This window comes from Athene noctua, chromosome 3, assembly GCF_965140245.1.
Source record: "Athene noctua chromosome 3, bAthNoc1.hap1.1, whole genome shotgun sequence".
NCBI lineage: Eukaryota > Metazoa > Chordata > Aves > Strigiformes > Strigidae > Athene > Athene noctua.
The window spans coordinates 29,497,976-29,514,508 of record NC_134039.1 but is presented as its reverse complement, the minus strand read 5'-3'; the positions used below and the strand labels follow the sequence as shown (position 1 = coordinate 29,514,508).

Here is a 16,533-nt window from a genome sequence, read left to right as displayed (position 1 = left end):
ATGTGTGTATGTTTGTGTGAGATAGGGGTGCAGATGGTGTCTGTTCATCTGCAAGTGGAGGTTTGAGAGCATTTCCATTTGTTCTTGCAACCTCTATGCATGTCCATGTGAAGGACAGTCAACTGGTACAAGAACATGTGGGTGTGAATGGGTCATGAGTAAATGTAGGTGTTGGGGCAGGTTTCTAATATCAGAGTGGCCAGGGATCAGGACAGCCTCTGATCAGGGAGCAAATAGTCTACCAGCACCAGGATGGACCTTGAGACATTTCTGAACAGGAATATATGATGTGGTTGCCTGGAATAGCAGGAGACCAGAATGAATATCCCAGGAAGCCAGCTCCCATCCAATGTCCTATGTTCCTAAGTTTCTTTGCAGCTGTTGCATGTGAGACAGGCAGTCCTTCCACAGCTGCAGTGGGTGCAAGGGTGCATCGTGTCCCTTTAGTCATGATCTGTGCATCCACATGTCTGTGCAGGAATTATTAATGTCTAGCTCTCATGTGCATGTGTGCTTCCTGTGAAGGGGCTGTAGAGGAACTTCTGAAGAGTCACCCTATGTTTGGTAAGGTGGTTTCCTAGCAGATATTGCCTGTGTAATATCTGGGGACTGAGCTGTGGCTGGCTCCCCAGCACCTGGTGCTCATGGATGGATGCTTGTTTCTGACTGTGGGCATCACTCCATCAGCAATGACATGTGGCTTTGGGCATAGGGAGGTGGAAGATCTTGCAGGAAACTGTTGCATGTACATGAGGGTATGTGGTTATGGGTGATTTCTGAGGAGATGTTGCATTTCTGTGTGTGGTGATTTGAGGAGGTGTGTGAAAGACAGTCTCCCCAGAGCAGTTGCATGTGTGTGTTTGTGTGTGGATGAAGGTTTCCCCCATCTCCTGTTGCATTTTTATGTGTCAGTTTTCTTAGTGAATACCGCAGGGGCATATATCAAGGTGTAGTTTCCCATGGCTATTGCACATACCTGTGTTAGCAGGTGTATAGCTGTTCCATTCATACATGTGTGTGTAACTCCTCAGAAGCTGTTGCTTGTACCTGTATTGTTCCTAGAAGCTGTTGTATTTTCATGTGGGTGACTTGCTTTCTGAGAAGCTGTAGCCTCTGTGTGTGTGTGTATGTGTGCATGTGATTCCCCAGCAGCTGTTGCTTATGTGTGTTCCTGGGAAGCTGTTGTATGTTGTGTGTAGCTGTTCAGCAGCTGTTGTGAGGAAATTGTGTGTGTGTGTGTGTGTGTGTGTGTGTGCTGTTGCCCAGCAGCTGTTGCATGCGTGCTCATGTCTCCGGTGGAGGCCCTCCCCTTTCCGCCTGCACTGGAGCAGTGGCTGTGTGGGCAAGGAGAGCTCAGAGCTGGCTCTATGAGAGAGGGACCTTTGCCTGTCACAGCCTTCCCAGCTGGGAGAAGCAGTGCCGGCTCTGGTCCCAGAGCCCTATCAGCCAAGCCTGTGGTGAATTAATCACTTGCGTTTTAAATGCCAATACAGCCCTTTCTGCCTTCTTCCCCCAGTGATGCGGATGCGGCGAAGGCAGCAAATCCTCCGGCTGTGCGTGCCCTCCCTGGACTGCTGCTCCGTCCCCGCCTGTCGTGCTCGTGTGTGTGCGTGGCTGGGAGTGCTGCCTAGGTGCAGCCGGGAATAAGACAGCTGTGGGGCAGGGGACAGCACAGCTCCAAAGGGTGACACAAGGTGGGGGATACCCCCCCCCACCATCTTCAGGGCTGCAAGTTGCTTGAAGACAGGGGTCTTTTGTGCCTCCACTTCATCTCTGTCATGCCCTGTATGGAAGCTGGGAGCGATCACCCCTCCAGAAGCAGGTATGTGTGTGTGTGTGTGCGTGTCTGCGACACATTTTTGTGTGCAGTCCTTGTGCAGCTGCCCCGGCTCCCTGTTGTCATCTGTGTCGCCTCTCAGAGAAGCAGCTGAGATTGGAGGGGGAGGACCGAGGTGGGGAGAAGGGCAGGATGGATGGATTGCCTTTATCCTCCAGCCCGTGCATGCACTCCCTGGGGGGGGGGGGTGTCTCTGATCTGAGGATGACGGCAAGGGGTGAGTGCAAGGAAGATGGGGAAGTAAAGGGGTGGGGGGTTAAGATGGGGTAATGGGAGGGAGAGAGGCTTGGAGACAGGTCTCCCTTTAAGTGTGTGTGTGTGTGTGTGCGCGCGTGTGCGTTTGTGTGTGTGTGTATGTGTGTGTGTACATGCACTTGCTTAGGATCAGGATGCTGAATAGGTCCAGGGCTGGCTGCGTGCAGCTGGGTTTGGCTGGTCTGCTTCTATTCAGACCTTGTAAGAAGAGGGGATGCATGTATATGTATGTATATATATGTATGTGTCTTTGTGTGCCTATACATAAATATATGTATAGGTATAGCTACAGGTATATGTACATACCCCCACACATACATACATACAGATATAGATAGACATATACGTATATTGCCTGCAGTTATGGGAGAGAGAAGGAGACAGCCTCATCCCACAGCCCCCTGGTCCCTGCCTCTTTGCAAACTTTGTTGGGAAGCCTTTGCAGACAGAGATGTGTGTGTGTGTGTGTGATGTGTGTGTGTGTGCGCGCGCGCGTGCGCGTGTGTTTGTCTGTGTGGTGTGTGAACATTCGCCTGGTTTGGATGCAGGGGAGTGAGTAAATCTCTGCTCTGCTTTACACTGCTCTGCTGGGAGGCTGACTGGCTGCAGAAAAGTCATTGCGTGGTGTCTGTCGGGTGTGTGAGTTTGCATGTGTGGTGGTGGGAGCTGGATATTTATGTAGGGGCCCAGGACAGCTACTCGAATGCATATGTACTTGTATATGCATTGCTTGCAGGGTGTCTGCATGCCCATTTGTTCCACCAGCGAAAGCATGCTCACATTTTTATGCATAAGGATCCTCCTGCTTTGGGGCATGGGATGGGGGGAGGAGAAGCTGAATTAATGAATGAGAGCAAGAGGAGGGGGAAGAAGGAGGCATGGGGGTGGGGGAGAAAGACGAACAGATGCATCCTATTCTCATCCCAGGACAGGCAGAAGTGTACAGCTGCTGCTGTTCCCATTCCAGAGCTTGGATCTGGCTGGGGAAAGGCAGCATAAATCTGCTAATGCTGCAGCAGGCAGCATATTTGGGAGCTGCTGTGCGTAATGCCCTCTTGTGTGTGTGCTGGTGTGGCTCCCCCCTACCTCTGCGTGCATGCATGTGATCACACATGTGTGTATTGCATGTGGGTATGTGTGGGGAGGTGGGGGTGGCTATGCACAAACAATATGCTTTATAAACATCCTTGCAAGCACCCGGAGAAGGAGGTGTTGGCGATGGGGAGGAGAGCATCACTTGTGCACTGCGGGCGCGTGCATCTTGCAGCCGTGCACAGTCCGTGGTCCATTGGCACCCACTCTGGACTCACGCAAGCAAACGCTGCTGAGGGCTGGTGTGTGCACACAAAGTAGGTGCACATGTGCAGGCCAGACTTAGGAGCTGCTTCCTTTCCTTTTCCCCTGAAGTCTGGAGAGCACAATCCTTCTCCCCACCCTGGAAGCAGGGAGCTACAAACCAAGCTATGAAGCACAGAGAGGATTGCTGAGATTGGAGGCGGGGGATGTGTGTGTGTTTAGGGTAAAGATTATGTAGGGAGTGGGGAGGGTCCATGTCCCTGGAAGGGGCCTAGGGGACTGGGGAGCCTGGCTGCATTGCATACTGCAAGCCAAGGAATTTGTCATGCACCGGGAGGTGGGAGGGAGTGGGAGTGTGTGTGATGTGGGGGAGCTGGGGTGGAGGGGGAGAAAGGGGGCTATACCTGGGTATGAGGGGATTTCTGGTGACATGGATCCCCACCCTGCTCTGGTCCCCACAAACACTGTCACTCCTGGGTCCCGGGAAGTGCAGCCTGACAGCATCACTAATGTAATATTCAAAGAAAGATTAATTTGCATGGAACATGCATTATTAATATATTTAAATACAGCCCCCCTCTCCCCTCCCTGCGCTGTGCAGACTGTACCAGCAGCAGTGAGGAAGCTGCCTATGCGGTGCCGGGGGTGAGAAACAGCCACTTTATTCACACTGATTTCCTGAGCCTAGAAACCTTTCCCATCCTCCAGCCCCTTCCTCACCTGCCACCCTCCTCATTATTTTCCTTTGGAAACTGGCTGGCTTTCAGGACATTCGACCCACAAGAAATGCAGATTTGTTGCTGTGAAGCAAGCTACTTTCATCGCTCTTCCCTTGTCAAAAACTACACCACCAAGGGAAGAATTGTAGATGTGTGGCATTTCCCTTTGTTTACCCAGCTCAAGGCGAAGTGGGTATTTGGGAATATGCTGTCTGATGCCCTGTGCTGGTGCAAAGCTAAGCTGTGGAGCAGAAGCTGCTTGGAGGGTAGAGAGGGCATTTGGGAAAGGGGGGCATACGGAGGTATAGTTTTTGCTGGGGAGTGGCTTGTGGTTAAAATTGGAAAGGTAAAAACCACAGGCAGTGGGGGAAGGCAGGAGGGAGGCAAGCATAGCTGTGATGATGTCTGTGATGTTTGTTCCTACCTGGGCCATGTCAGAAGCCAGATGCAGCTCCAGGCAGAGTGCAGCTGCCTTATCTGACCCTGTTGAAGAGTGGTGAAGAGCACCGATCAACTGGGAAAAAAGCTAGTAGTCACATCAGGGCCTGTTGAAACCTCCCAATGCTGTCAGCAGCTGTGTCAGAAAATATCAGCACATTTGCTGAGAGAGAGAGAGACGCAGCTGCTCTCTCCCTTACCCCAAATACTGTGTTTTTTCCCTCGGTCTCCTATAAGTGCGGGCCTGGGCTGAGTTGTTTCTTTTATTAGTGTGAGGGAGGGCAGAGAGCATGCAGGGAACATATCTTTCCTCACACTCTTGTGAGCTGATGAGAGGCACCCTTCTCTGGGAAAGGGATGTGATGTCCCCCAAACACACTTGCAGCCCTCACTCATGCTTGGGCACCAGAGTAGGACAGGAGCAGCTTAGGTGAAGAGCGAATGTTCTCCATGGAAATATCCCCTTTTCTGGGGACAGAGGAGCTTTTGCTTTTCTCCTCCACTGAGGAGCAGAGCTGTCCTCCACAATGAAGGATCCCAGGCTGCCAGCAGGTAAAGCTGGAGCTTCCCTGGTAGCCCTGTGGGTTCTGCTGGTGGGAATTGTCCAGGCTGGTCCCGATGCTGAGTTACAGGCAAGTGCTTGGGCTCTCTTCAGGGTTCCATAGGGGCAGAGCTCAGTGTCTCAATGTCTTTCTGTGTGGGAAGAGGGGTTAAACCACTGGAGGGAGGCAGGCTGAATGCATGGGAGCCACCTCCCGTGCTGGGTGGGGGTGAAGTCCTCTTTATGGACTGGAAGGGGAGGCTGGAAAGCTCAGGTTGAGGACCAAAGGGCTATGACCCACCTTTCTCTCTGCTGGGTCAGGATGGGTTTCCTGCAGCTGTGAACTAGATGAAGGCTGTATTTAAAGCCCCAGATGAGTCAGTCTTGCCACTTTGGAGGTGACAATGATTGTGGGACTGCTGTTGTGTTGTTTGCTTCAGTGGCAAGATGTCTGGCAGCAGTTACAGCTTCACTTTAGCAGAGCTGCTTTTGTGCCCTTGCTTTCTTGTACTCCCCAGCTGGTATTAGTTTTGTGGCTTGCTTTGCTGTCCCCTGACCTTCTCTTTAAGGGATTATAGCACTTCTTTGGGTCTTCTGGGAGCTCAGGGGTACCTAGTCATCGCCTGAGATGAACCGCTTTCCTCACAGACAGGACTGACCAAATAATTTTCTGTCACTGAGGAGAAATGACCTCATTTGCTCAACACTCGTAAGCCAAGAGGACACCCAGTTCCAGCTGACTGCTGAGGTACAGAAGGAGGGAAGGGCAGTTGTCACTCTTTCCACAGCATTGTAAGGGGTGGGAAACAAGCCCTTAGGAATCAGGTTGAGGTGAATGACTTGATGGGTTTGGTCTCTAGATGCTGCCTCTTGCAGGGAGTCTTTAAGGTTCTCAGGCAGCCCTGGTTTGGGTAGACACAGTGACTACATGGTGCCTTATAGATGCCATGGAGATGGGCACAGGATCAAAATCCTGTAGGAGAATCTGTCCTGCTGTTGAAGGTGAGGCCTATCCATCCTCCTGTGCTGACCCAGCTGATGTGCTGGGGCTGTTCCTTCCCATTTGCATCCACCCTGGGGAACACATCTCCAGATTTTCAGCCCTTTAGTGTAGAATTCTTTCCAGGAGATGCTCTGGGAAGCTGATGGTGCATCATGAATTTCACAGAGGTGAGATTTGTCTGGGGTCCAAGAACACATGTTCTTCCCTACACAGCAGAGACACCCACACACAAGGTTAATGCTTGTCTGGTTTTGGTAACCTGTAGGGGAAGGACTGTTTGCAAGAAACTGTGGGTGCTCTTGACTCCTCTGACTGTCAGTTAGTCTGGTAGCGGAGAGATGGAGAAAATGTTGTTGTGAGGAAGGATCATCAATAACATGACTTGGATAGAGGGTCACAGAGTAGCAGGAGGGATCCCCAGCTCTGCCACAACCAGCCTGTGGGGAAGTCCCTTCCTTCCCCTCTATAGTCCTCAGCACTCACCTCACTTTTGAATGGCTTGGGTGATAAGATAATCACCACTGAAGGTGCTATAGATGTGCAGACTGTCTCAGGATGGTGTATAGGCTACCAGTTGCCTGAAGGCAAGGTGTCATATGTTTGTATTCATTCTTTCCATGGTTCATGCACTCAATCTGTAGACCAGATGGGTCAGAGCTGCCTGTGTATTTTTAGGTTACTATGAGGACTCCATGAGCTATGCTTCCTCTGGGAATACTGGTTTATGCATGAGAACATGTATGTTTGTGAATAGGGAGATAACCTTTTTCTGCTAGGCTTTGTCTGTCTTATGGCAGGTCACATCTGTGCATGCACAAAGTCTGTTTGCACATGTATGTCATTCCCTCCTCAGCTTCACCTGGATTATCCATGTATATGTGTTCCTGTGTGCATTTGTATATGTGCCTGTGTGTGATGCAGGCAATTGTATGTGGGTTTATTTGTGGAGCAAGCATATGTGTATGTATGTGTATATGCACCTTTTCCGTCTCTTCTTGAGGTGTGTGAATATGTAAGTGTTCATAATTGGGTGCCATGTTCAGCTGGAGGATATCCTTCCTGCCTGTCCATGTATCTTCTTCTCCCCACCTTCCATGAAACTGCTTCTTCATGAAGAAGAAGCTGCTCAGAGGTCCTGTGCTTTGATAGTTTTGAGTTGTATTGCCTAGTGCTCCATGTATGTAGTGAGTTAGCTTTCCTGACATCTTTGCACTCAAGTACATCCAGAAACATCCAGGCCCAATTCATGTTATTTCCAGGGCTGTAGTGAGACCAGTCTGGAAAGCCTGGCATTCAAACCTGGGTGCTACACTAGCTGAAGGAGGGTGATAAATTGGAGGCAATTCAGAGAAGAGCAACAAAAATTATGGAAGGGCTGGAGGGACTTATTTATGAGGAAAGATTAGAAGAACTAAATATGTAGAGCTTGGCTAAATGATGATATGATAACAGTTTACAAGGATTTGAGGACTGTAAACACCAAGGAAGGGAAGAGATTATTTAAGGTGGCAGATGGGCAAAGTCAGAGGTATGGGATGAAGCTGAGCAAAAAGGAGAATATTGGGGTGCCTCTGAGCTTCCTTGGTATGAGTGCTCAAACCTACTATGAAATAGTCTGGCAGGTTTATGGAGATGCAACTGCTTGCAACAAGGAAACACCTGGTGGTGGAGGGGACAAGCTAGACTTGGACAGTGGGGGAGGTGGAGTGATCTGCAAGACTTTATCTTCATATGCAGCATTGCCAGGAAAATTCTGAGAGATGGTTGATTGTCTTTCACTTTTTATTGATTCCTGCTCTCGTGGCTGGGGAGAACCAATAGACACTGTTGTTGAAGGACCAGGGAGGTTGTACAGGAGGGATGAGTAAACAGAATCTGAGGGTGGTGGAGGACATTATTCCCTCCATCTCTCCATCCTCACTGGCTGGAGAGGTAGTCTAGTAATCAGTCCTGTAGGAAGTGTCTGTACATGAAAAGGGGTTTTGCCACAACAACTTTCTACAAAGGTACAGGCTAAACCTACCAAAGCAAGCGTTTCCCTCTTTCCAGACATAGATGGCTTGGCCTGAGGACAGTGGGCTCAGGAGAATCAGACTTCCCTCTGAATTCCTAGTCACAGATGGTCCAGAACTGGGACAACAAGGTCAGAAGGATTAACACCCCTCCTTTTTTTCCCCATTGCACTCATAGGCCAGGAAAATTGAGTCAGATCATAATAAAAGGATTAGTGTGGAGAGGCTGCCGTAAATAGTGTGATAGGTAGGTCAGGGAAATGGAATGGAATTCAAGGGGGTTGGCCCTGTTACACATGATCTCCTGAAAAGGCTCTGTGTTTATCAACAGAGAAAGGGGATTTGGTCTTAAAAAGTCTGGAACAAGGCATTGAGGGGGTTAGCACTCAAGCACAGATGTTATTCCCAGCAAGGGTCTGTACTAGAATGACTGGTTTAAATGACCTCAGACCTCCTTCCAGCTTTAGGGCAGAGGGAAAAAAAAATTCTTCTTCATTTGAGCTCTGTTGTTTGCTCCCCCATCCATCCATCCATCTCCAATATAATTTAATGCACCAAAATGATTTTGTTATATAGCTACTATTTGACTGTGACTTCTGGGTCAGCCTGGCTATGGAAGGCCATGGGAATGTAAGAAGGACACTACTGAGCCAGGTCTGAGAATCCTTCCAGTCCAGTATCTCCAACAGTGGCTGAAAGAGGGAAGAATATAAAGACAGGACAACTGTGTAGGAGTACTTCCTCTGAACACTCTTTTAACTTCCAGTGTTGTGAGGCTGAGGGACCTTGTGCTAGAAGATTAGTTATACACTTCATAGGTGTCTATGAGTTGTTTCTTCCCTGGATTTGTCCAGCCAATTTTTGAAGTCAGGTAAAGGCATCCACAAAATCTCATGGTAGGAAGTTCTGCAGCCTAAAACCACACAGTGTGCAATGCAAGACCTCCTGTTATTTGTCTTGAACCTTTACTTTCCGTTTTAATATCCTGACCCTTGATTCTTGGGTAGGAAGAGACAGTTAACACCTGTCTCCTCTACCCTTCCTCTGTCATTCATGGTTTATAGACCTGTCTCGTTTTATTGTCTCTATTGTCACTTTTCCAGTAGAGCCCTTCACCTTTCATCTTTCTGCATCTATCAGCTGCCTTTTTCTTGGCTACAGCAGTGCAGCTTTGTAGTGACAGAAGGACATGGGGCATTGCTAGGTAGGAAGTGGCATTGCAGAGATGAGTTGTGCCAGATCCCACACAGGTGAAGACTGTAATGGCATGGTCTAGGAGTAGTTGAAGAAGCTGGGAAAAAACTCTGAAACCAGTTGAGGGTGCCCTTGGCCATCTAGACAGGACTGAACAGGGTTCTAGGAGGCTTGAAAAGTGGGAAGGGGGATTTTGAAGTGGACCTTGGGATGTGGGGATAGCTTCTGTGAGCACGGGCAGTAGTGGTCAGCACAGGCAGGAATTGGGACTAGTCAATATACAGAAGTGATGGAATTCACACATAATCACACAGAATCATCTAGGTTGGAAAGGACCCTGGAGATCATCTAGTCCAACCATTTGCCTGGCACAGTTCCCACCTACAGCATATCCTTAAGCTCTAAATCGGCCCTACTCTTGAACACCTCCAGGGATGGGGACTCCACCACCTCCCTGGGCAGCCCATTCCAATGCCTAACAACCCGTTCTGTAAAGAAATGCTTCCTAATATCCAGTTTAAACTTTCCCTGGTGCAACTTGAGGCCATTCCCTCTTGTCCTGTTGCTTTCTACTAGGCTAAAGAGGCTCAAAACCAGCTCTCTGCAGCTTCCTTTCAGGTAGCTGTAGAGGGTGATAAGGCCTCAACCTCCTCTTCTTCACACTAAACACCCCCAGTTCCCTCAGCCACTCCTCATACGACCTGTACTCCAGACCCTGCACCAGCTCTGTTGCCCTTCTCTGGACACGCTTGAGTCATTCAATGTCCTTTTTGGAGTGAGGGGCCCAAAACTGAACACAGGAATCGAGGTGCGGCCTCACCAGTGCCGAGTACAGGGGTAAGATCCCTTCCCTGTCCCTGCTGGCCACGCTATTGCTGACACAAGCCAGGATGCCATTGGCCTTCTTGGCCACCTGGGCACACTGCTGGCTCCTGTTCAGCCGGCTGTCAATCAGCACCCTCAGGTCCCTCTCTGACTGGCAGCTCTCCAGCCACTCCTCCCCAAGCCTGTAGCCCCGCTGGGGGTTGTTGTGGCCCAAGGGCGGCCCCCGGCATTTGGCCTTATTGAAACTCCTCCAGTTGGCCTCAGCCCATGGCTCCAGCCTGTGCAGGTCTCTCTGCAGAGCCTCCCTACCCTCGAGCAGATCAACACTCCCACCCAACTTGGTGTCATCTGCAAACTGACTGAGGGTGCACTTGATCCCCTCGTCTAGATCATCAGTAAAGATGTTAAACAGGAGTGGCCCCAACACCGAGCCCTGGGGGACACCACTCGTGACCGGCCGACAGCTGGATTTAACTCCATTTACCACAACTCTCTGGGCCCGGTCGTCCAGCCAGTTTTTTACCCAGCAAAGTGTGCAATTGTCCAAACCTTGAGCAGCCATTTTTGCCAGGAGAATTATGTGGGAAACGGTGTCAAAAGCCTCGCTAAAGTCAAGGTAAATTACATCCACAGCCTTTCCCTCATCCAATAAGCAGGTTGTTCTGTCATAGAAGGAGATCAGGTTTGTCAAGCAGGACCTGCCTTTTATAAACCCCTGCTGACTGGGCCTGAGCATCTGGTTGTCCCACATGTGTTGTATGATGGCACTCAGGATGAGCTGCTCCATCAGCTTGGAGATCTGATTTGGGCTCTGAAGGATGTTCAGATAAGTAGATTGATGGTGGGACAGTCTGTTGACACAAGAGTCTTAGGAAAATATGGCTTGGATATTCTGCTGGTGTGATGGGCAGTGGAGGAGAGTGGGAGAAGGTAAAAGGACACAGACTTCCTATGAGGAGGTTCTCAGGCCTCAGCACAGGACAGGGACATCCTGACCAACTTGATATACCCAGGAGTCAGGTCCCAGGTCAGGACTAGGCTCCCTATGGCAGATTGATTTAGTGACAAAAACCTTGCTGAAATCATTATAAGATTTTTCTCATATTTCCTGGCTAGCTGAGACACTCAGCCAGGTGGTAGAGAAAAGATGAATGAAAATGAAACATCAGCCATCTTGTGAGTGGTCTTCAAAGAGAATAGGTTCAGAGGGAGGAAATGGGTTCATGCCAGGATGAAAAAGCCCTGGTGGGGTGCAACAGCCTTGAAGTATTGGAGGGTACAGGGAAAGAGAAAGGTGCTCTCAGTAGCCCTTATGACATTTCCTACAGAGGAAAACTGTTTCGAGTAACCTTTGAATTAAGGGCTGTAGGGGACTCAGGTGACTGATGGAAAGTCTGGATGCTGTCAAGTGTGACCTGGGCCAGGACAGGCAGCAGGGAGAGTGAGGGGCAGTACTGTCAGCAAGGGAAGTACATGAAGGGAGAGGTTTAGTGTGAAGGAAGGGGCAGAAGGCCTGAACAGCATTGGAAGGAGAAACAGTGGTGGTGAGATCTCTGTAGCAGCCATTTATGCCTCTAGATTTCAGTTTCTGCTCCCCACTGAGTGCCTCTCACAGGGCAAGGAGCTCTTCTCCAGACATATCAGCCTCTTCCCAGCCTGGTCACACCACGGGACAGTGCAGCTGCCTCGTTCTTCCTTACTGACCAAGGAAGGTGGTGGGACATGTATCACACTATGTGCGTAGAAAGCTTTTCTGCTGGTAGTCAAGTGTGGAGATGGAGAAGGTATTTTTTTCTGCCTCCCCTCTCACTTTCTGACCTTTCCTATCTTCTGTCTCCTCCCCCATGCTGGTTGTAACCTTTCTTCCCTTCCCTGTCTGCTCACCTAACACCAGCTGCATCCTTTTCCTTTAATCCATGCGATGGATCAGTGACAGACCCCCACTGTAATTTTTTAAATCAAAGCCCTTTATCTTGAATTGAGCAAGGTCAGGGGAAGCTTCTTAAGGCATCGATTGTATTTTCTATCTCCGCCTTAGAGGAACTTAAAGGATGGCTCAATGGGATTAGCAGAAAGTGCAAGATTGGACAAATGGATTTGGCAGGGGCTGGCTGGTGGGCCTGGGGGAGTGGGAGCTTGCTGTGCTGGAAACTGGGAGAGCTGGGCTCTGTTCAGGGCCTGCATCACTGCCTGCTGCCCACTGTGCCTCTGGGCACGTGAAGGCAGCTGGGCTGATGCTGATCACAGTCCTGACACTGCCAGGGGAGAGAGCAGTCAGCCTGCAGCACTGCTCTTTGCTAAGCAAGGCTACTTAGTGCTGGCCGTGTGCTTTAGGGCCAAGGCACAGGGGATTGCTCTGTGCTTCAGGGATCATTGCCCCCAGCACAAGCCTCTCTGCAAAGCCTAGAGGGACATGCTGATCTCAACAGAGTGCTCACAGCTGGAATAGCGTGGGACAGGCCTCAGGAGCAAGGCAGGATACCATTCCCTGTGGTCGCAGGACCTTATGGCAAGATTACCACTCCCTTCCCAGACTGCTGGTTGCTGCTGGAGCTGTGAATTAGCAGTCCAGATGTGCTATTAGACTCTGCTTCCTTGGCTTGGCTTCTTCTGTTTCCCTCCTCCTCTGTTTTGTCTTATGGTCTTGCAAGTGCATGTTTTAGAAGAAAGTGTCAGGCTTGTGGGGTGAGAGAAGGGCAGCAGGCCATATGCAAGCTCTCCTTGCACAGCCTGGCTGGCACGCTGCGCAGCCTCAACCAGTTTGTGGCCCTTGCCTACCCAGTGCCTCGCTGTAGCTGGCAGCACCAGATCTCCCCTCCTCTTACCTGGGATGTCTCCTCCCTGGAGAGAGGTTGGCTCTGCCTGGGGTGAGAGAGGGTCTGCACCAGGCTGCTCCTTCACTTGTTATGACCAAGCTGTTATGACCCGTGCACCCAGCTACCATGCTGTCCCAAGAGGGAGCCATCCTTTCCCCACCACACAGTGAATCTGCACCAAGCAGGAGCCCCAGTCCGTATGTTCTCTGATCCCACGGGTGACTGCTTCCCTCCAGCACCTAAACCCCCTCTGTCCTGTACTGTGTTCTCAGTGTGCTGGAGCTCAGTGATCACAAAGGAGACTCATGAAGAGCATCTTCCCCAGCTGCAGACAGCTGCTACAGCCTGTTCCCCATCAGGCAGACACCCCCTCCTTGCACATGGTATTCAAGGGCATATGCCCATTGTTTTATCCTGTGTGCACACATACAGCAGTGTGAATTGAGTGTTCAAAGGGAATAGAGGTTCACAAAACTTTGGCCTTGCTCTCCCAAGCTTCACAGAAAGATGAGATGTCTGGAATAGCTAGGGACATGGCTGCTCCTCCCCAGCACAAGGATCTCTCTCACAGGACTTGCCACACCATCATCTACTCATTAGCAGCCCTTCTTCTTCTGAGCAGATGAAGGCTCTCTCTGGGATCCCGTTTTCCTCTCCACTGTCCTCCTGCACCAGCCTAGCCTTATGTCACAGGGCTTGTCTTTGGTCTGGGGCATCCCAGCTCCTCAGCATGTGCTGCTCGCAGGGAAAGCTCATGCCGTTTCTGAATAGAATAGGATTTGCATGCATGGTGGGGGAGAGACAGCCTGGCCTGTTTATTCTTAATATTCTATATTATCTCCATTAATATTGCCACCTCTGCCTCACATGCTAATTAAGGCTCAAGATTGTTAATGTAATAGGGAATGTGGGCAGAGACCACACAAGACTGGCTGAATTAAGTTAACCTTATAGACTGTTAATGGATCTCCTGGAGGGGCATTTCTGCCTAATGAGAATCCAGCTTGAATGGTAATCAGAGGCTCGCTCTCCGCATGCCCAGCAGAGCCGGAAAAGCTGGTGAGGCTGCAGGGCAGGATGCGAGAAAGGCATCGGCAGGAGCTGCTCATGACGCTGAGGAGGGAAGAGAAGGGTGCAGGGCTGGAGGGAAAGACCTCGAGGTGAGGGAAGAATTGGGGTGAGTGGTGTAGTGATGCTGGTGGTGCTACAGAGGGGAGAACCCCAAATGGGCACTGAGGCTGGCCCCATGCTTTTTGTGGTGGGCATGTAAATATTAAGACAGAGGGCTATTTTTCCTGGTCGTGATTGCCAGCAGTGAAAAGGTAACTGCGTTAGCTGTGAGCAGGGCTCCTCTCTAGGGAAAAAAACCATGGGAATCTCCTGGCCTGGATCCTGGAGACCTGCATGGTGGGTCATGGCTGCTGCTACCCGGCAGATCAGAGAGCCAGACTTTCCCAGCCTGTCTTGTTGAACAGTGTGGGTCTGGCACTGAGCATTCTTATGTGTAAAGAGTACATTGCCTTGCTGGTGAGCAATGAGGTGAAAGGCTGGATCTCTGTTTAGAAGAAACCTGGGGACAAATTAAAGAGGACAAAATTAAGCTTAGAGGCTAGGCTTTCAGTGTATAGGGTTTGGTGAAGTTTGGTGGTATCACAGATTCAGGATTTCAGTTGAGGCAAAACAGATGAAGCTTAAGTGTTATGCTGCGTGTTCAAGGCAAAACTGTATGATCCTGGGCCTGGATGAAACTTGGTCTTTCTCGGAGCCCATAAAGTGTCCCAGGGAAAGCGTGCATATTTTCACATCTGGCTCCTGTGTGCTAGTTTTGCCCTCCAGAGGGAATAGGTGAGGAGCCGGATATAGGGTGAAAGCAAAGCCTGAAATGGAGGCCAGTTGTTTGCATTTCATTTTGGGGAGTTGTGTAATTTAGATCAGCCCCAGAACAAACATGTAGAGCTCAGGGTAGGGTGTTTGGGAGGAAGGTAGTGATCTGCACAATTGGCTAAAGGAATAAAGAAATGACTTTGGGGTTTACTTCTTGCTCAAGTCCCACTGCTCCAAGAGGTGCTCTAAGTGGGCAGGCTCTGTGCTTCAGATCCTAGCCTGGATGTTACTCAGTAGATGTGGGATCTGGCCAAAGGTTTAGCCTTCTGATGTGGGAGCAGTGATGGAGGAGCTAAGATATGTTGCTTTGACTCCAGAGGTGTGAGATTGAGCTGTGTTGGCTGCAATTTATGTGAAAGGTTTCTTACACCAAACCCAGCTGTGGGTGATTCTGCGGAATTTAAAGTCAAGCAGGTACCACTGCAGCTGCAGGAGGAACTCTATATTCCTGGCTATAGGGACTGCTGTCTCCTAGCTCTGTTACCTTAAGCTGCCTTACCTGATCTGTGTCAGCTTTAGATGGCCCATGGCTTGGATGAGTCTGGCTTGTAGTGCTCAGGGTTTGGGGGTGAAAGTTTGTGGGTTTGTGATGCAGTTCCTTGGGGTTGGAAGTGGATGACAAGGACATGGAAAGGGAACAGGCCCAGTTTAGGTTGCCCAGCAAGGTTTTTCTTCACTTTCTGGCTCTTAGTACAGGAAGACACCAGGGAACTGCAAGGAAAGGAGTTCCCTTGCTATGTGTTGGTGTGTGGGAGTTGGTTCCCAGGGCAGAGTACTGCTGCCAGTGACTGAGGGGAACTGAGGGAAGGTGAGGAAGGAAAAGCAGAGACCGGGAGAGGCAGCTCCACCCAGAGAGGGATCTCGTCCCTGCAAACCTGTACGCACCCCGGGGTGCATGCAGCACATGCACACTTACCATAGTTTTGTGCTATTGCATTGCTTTCACAGGATGCTCACTGCAGGTGTGCAGTAGCATACTGGCGTTTCACAGGGGTGTAAATGCTGCCACACACACACACAAGACAAACCACAGAGGAAACATCGCTCCCTATGACACCTCACAAATGCATCGATGTTTTCAGCAAAAAAAGATTTGCACACATGCATCGTTCACCCTATAGTACAGCACATACATACAGTGGATGCACACACATACACATACACAATCCATACATCGCTACCTGGAGTCCACTGCCCGCAGCAGGCACATGCACACCACCAACACACAGGTGTTCACCAGAACACGCATTCCTGTACACGCATGTGCACACATGACACCATGTTGTCCATGTTGCCCCCTTTCAGCATTATCCCATGCAGGTGGACTCACTCACAGCAACACTGACACGCACACATGTTTTTGTGTCTTCCAGGTCTCCTTGCTTGCCATCACAAAGCTGGCATGTGAAGGTGAGGCAAAATCTGTATTGATCATCTAGACGAGGGGATCGAGTGCACCCTTGGTCAGTTTGCAGATGACACCCAGTTGGGTGGGAGTGTTGATCTGCTCGAGGGTAGGGAGGCTCTGCAGAGAGACCTGCACAGGCTGGAGCCATGGGCTGAGGCCAACTGGAGGAGTTTCAATAAGGCCAAATGCCGGGGGCCGCCCTTGGGCCACAACAACCCCCAGCGGGGCTACAGGCTTGGGGAGGAGTGGCTGGAGAGCTGCCAGTCAGAGAGGGACCTGAGGGTGCTGATTGACAGCCGGCTGAA

General features: G+C 50.3%; 1 long non-coding RNA gene across 1 annotated transcript in view; it reads left to right on the top strand.

Annotated features, from left to right (window-relative positions):
• Window positions 1-1,336: 1,336 nt before the first annotated feature.
• The window catches only part of LOC141958522 (uncharacterized), a 51,178-nt gene continuing 35,981 nt past the window's right edge, over window positions 1,337-16,533 (top strand). Inside the window, exon 1 of the long non-coding RNA XR_012633286.1 lies at window positions 1,337-1,822. This is a non-coding gene — a long non-coding RNA (uncharacterized LOC141958522). The remainder of the gene's footprint in view (window positions 1,823-16,533) is intronic.